The sequence below is a fragment of the Gallinula chloropus genome (assembly GCF_964237585.1).
Source record: "Gallinula chloropus genome assembly, chromosome: 19".
Classification (NCBI taxonomy): Eukaryota; Metazoa; Chordata; class Aves; order Gruiformes; family Rallidae; genus Gallinula; species Gallinula chloropus.
This window is the reverse complement of record NC_140104.1, coordinates 1,740,672-1,744,968: the sequence shown is the minus strand read 5'-3', so window position 1 is coordinate 1,744,968 and position 4,297 is coordinate 1,740,672.

The following is a 4,297-nucleotide window of genomic DNA, read 5'->3' as shown; positions in this document are numbered from 1 at the left end:
GGCATGACCTTTTACTGTTGATCTTCAAGTGCAATATTAACATCTTTGCACCTCACAAAACATACATCTGGTTTAGATACTGCACAGTTTCATACTGCACACCTCAGAATTCCAATACAACACAGAAACAAAAGACAGATGAGCTAGAACAAAATCCATCTCCACGCTGCAATGCACCAGGCAAATAATGTTCCTCTTGCACAATTCTCTCTCTGTTCTGCAAAAGCACTTTATGGACAACTTCCAACTTTGTCCTGCAAGCTGAGTCACTTCAGTTATAGCTGCTATGTAGCACAGACTAGATACATTAAATATTGATCCATCAGAAGTGTTTACATATCATACCCAACACGCTTCCCACCAAAAGCAAGTAGTACTGTGTTTTCACAAAGGCTGCGTGACTTCAGCAGCATCAAACATTTCAGACTTGCCAGAAGGCAGACAACCTGTTCTAGAGCTTAGTGGTAAAACCCTGGGTGGCCAATGCCATTGGGATGGCGTGAGTTGTATTTGGTTTGAATACCGGATGACTTAGAGGAAGAGCACATACAAACCAAAAGACCTTTCCAAAGCACAGGTATGTTTTACTGATTGCTGGTTATGAGGGCTTATGATGTTACAAAATACAGCACTTAATCTGCTCAACTCTGTATCAGATAAAAGGTATTGGTAGATACAGAACTAAAGAAATTTTAATGTTGTTTTTTACTGAAATTCTCATTTTGTTCTTTTACCATCTTAAATACCAACACATCAGGTTTTCTAGCCAGCAACTCCTACCTAGATTGTGCAAAGCCAACTGCACAGGGGCAGTCCCCAGACAATAAAAGAACCGTGTAACAGAGACACCCCACTGAGAGCAAAGCCTCAAGTGAGTTCGGGAAGCAGCTGGATCAAAACCAGAGCAGAAATAGCACAGAGTCAGGTCCAGGTAGCAAAAATGCTTCCCAAGGCTGAAGAGTTGCCTTTGATCTCTTGCTGAAGCCTTGCAAAGGGAAAGGTTTGCCTACCTTTCCACTCCCCGCTGACTTCTGAGTGCGAAGCTGCCAGCACAGCAAAGCAGCTGTGCTGGGCCCGGCCCGAGCTGCCGCACAGGCCCGTTGCACACCTCGGCCGCATAAAAAGCCACACTTGGCTCTAAGGCTGTTTTGATCTCACAGTTTCAGCCGTTCAAAGGAAGCTATTACAGGCACTGAAGCCTAAGTGAGCTCTATGCCCTGGTGAGGGTTGGGCGGTGAGCCCCAGGGGTGCAGCCCCACAGCTCAGCCTCCCCAGTTGCCAGCCAGGAGGCCTGAAGCCACATAGAAACACAGAGGAGTCTGGGTATCACTCACCTTACAAACACCTCTTTGAAGACCATACAAAAGAACTTGCTTAATTCCACAGTGACTAACTCTGAACTTTAAACATTTCATCTGCAAACACCAGTAAACTTCTCCCTGTCCCAAAAGAAGACTCCAGCACTCCTTGTTTACTTGAATCCCGTTCCATCTTCTGCGGAGAGACAGCAGCAGCTGTCCATGAGAAAGCTGTTGTGCAAAGCCACCGATCTCCATCTCATCCAAGCTGAGAGTCGCTTCTGCTGAGGATGGGAAGAAGGGAGGACACCACAAAAGCAGAAGCTTCAAGTGCTTTAAGCTGGGGGAATGAGATTCATCCTCTTTAAATCCTTCTGCCCAAACGGAAAGAGGGATGGCAGTCACCGAGCAGCGACTGCACCTTAAACCTCACATATTTACATTTGCATTATTCCCCTTCCCTGCAGCTGGCAGTTATGTATAAAAAAAGAAGAAATAAATAATCAACCCCCAGCACAAGGAGCTGTGGTGGCTGTGAGGGCCAGCTGTAGGCATTTAGAAAAACAACAGTTTAAGATCTCAACTCCAGGTCACACATCACTGCAACTCTGTATTAACAACATGCTTTTTATTCAGACACTACCTGTACTCTGTAGGTGGCCCAGGACACACCCCAGTGCTCCTCATGCTGGAGAGGACTGGCCCTCACCACCAGTAGCCACACTGCAGTGATACAAGGGACATTCACTTGAGGACAATATATTTACACATGTACTGTGCAAATACATCAAATTCCCCTGAGACAGGGGGTTAAAATCAAAAGAAGGCTTATTTTCTGAGACAGCATAATAACTACCTTCCCTGGATGAATGATTACATTTTCACCAAATGTGTTTTCTTCTCCAGGGGTATAATTTGTACAGTGCCCATACCAGAACTCCACTTCCCAAAACTGCAGCAGAAACCCAACTCCAAATGGCAGATGCAGGTGGCCGTGGGCTACAGGACACAGATCAGAGCCTGCTGCAGGCACGTGGAAGCCAACGGCAGGAAATGGACTCATTCACAGATTTTCAGTTAGGCCCCTCTCATTTATAGCTGATTTCTGGCTCTGAATTTAGGTCCAACTCACCCCAAGTCTGTAACGGAGCTGGAAGAGAAAACTTCTGATTTGCCATCACAGGCATCAACTTGAAAAAAAAATTCCCCAGAGCAAAACACACATTTTGCAATGACAGTATTCAGCAACTGGCACGGGTCCCTGTGCTCCTGTTTCCATGCACAGAAAGGCAGCTATCAATGTTTAACGACACCACAGTATACAGTCAGAGCCTGACAGACAGGCAGCTTTCACACAGCTGTGCCCAACTGAAACAGGATCTCGCACTACACATGAGATCAGAACAGACACAGGACATGCTGTATCTCTCAAGAGCATGGTGTGGGAGATCTAATTCCCTAATTAGGGCCCTAACTCATCAAGAAACAGACAAATCCTGAAAACACAATTTTTTAACTCCTGAAATAGCCTTGAGAGTTTAAGTTTAAATTTAAATTGATATGTCAAACTGAAAAACAAAGAAGCAAACAAGACCACCCTTTGGCCAACAATTATTAGCTGTAAACAGCACTTTTTTTTGCTGAGTATGGGGACAAACAAACTCCTGATGACACAGTTAGACATGCCAATTAAATGCCTTGTTTCCAACAAATACCAGGGATTTTGCAGAGGCACTTCAGGTCAGGGGCAAGGATCACCACCTCCCTCTAACTCCACGTCACAGTGAAGCACAGGTATGATGCTTCTATGTAGTTTAACCAGGTAGAGCTCAGAAAAGGGCAGCAAAATGCATTTTAGAGCAGCCATCAATTTACAGGAGAACCCTGAAACTATGGGAGCACAAAAGAGAAACTCCAGTGAAAAAGATGTAACTTTCTCTTAAGCCACTACTCAGTAAAATGTCAATTCAAGGAAAACACCAGGAATAAGCACACATGCTCTTGCAGCTGGGAAGGGCGATGGGATCCTGGGCTCCATCAGCAGAGGGGTTGGCAGCAGGGACAGGGAGGGGATTGCCCCTCTCTGCTCTGCCCTCCCCAGATGGAGTCCTGTGTCCAGAGCTGGGGATCCTAATACAAGAGAGATGTGGGACTGTTGGAGAGGGGCCAGAGGAGCCATGAAGATGCTCAGAGGGCTGGAGCAGCTCCCCTATGGAGAGAGGCTGGGGGAGCTGGGCTGGGTCAGCCTGGAGAAGAGAAGGCTGTGGGGGGACCTCATTACAGCCTCCCAGTCCCTGAAGGGAGCAGAGGAACAGGAGGGGAATCAGCTTGTTGAAGGGCAGAGACTGGCAGGACAAGGGGGATGGAGTGAAGCTGAAGGAAGGAAGGTTTAGATTAGATATTAGGAGGAAGTTCTTTGCAGAGAGAGTGGTGAGGGGCTGGAACAGGCTGCCCAGAGAGGGGGTGGGTGCCCCATCCCTGGGGGTGTTCAAGGCCAGGTTGGCTGGGGCCCTGGGCAACCTTGTGTAGCTCCAGGCCTGGAGGTTGGTGGCCCTGCCTGTGGCAGGGGGTTGGAGCTCTGTGACCCTTGGGGTCCCTCCCAACCCAGACCAGGCTGGGATTCTATGATTTTCTTGGTGTAACTATGTGCTTATCTCTGCAATTGATTGCTTCGCTTTTTTTTTTTACATTTCAAAAAAACACTTCAGTGTGTTAGGCCATTGTTGGTTTGTTCTTTCTGAGCAGAAAGAAAGCAGAAGTACTTGGGGTGCTCTGTAGCCTGATGCTCTCAAAGCTGTGCATCAGTTGCTGTCCCTATGACAAAGGGCAAGACAGCATGAGATCTCAGACTTATGGTATCTGGGGGAGTTTTTGAATTAATGGACTGGTTTTGTTTTTTGTATTAAATTACTTCATCAAAGAGAACAATGCAGTAGGCTTGTTTTGGTATGTTCTCTTTTTTTTTTTTACCAGGAGCTGAGTCATACTTATTCACTTTT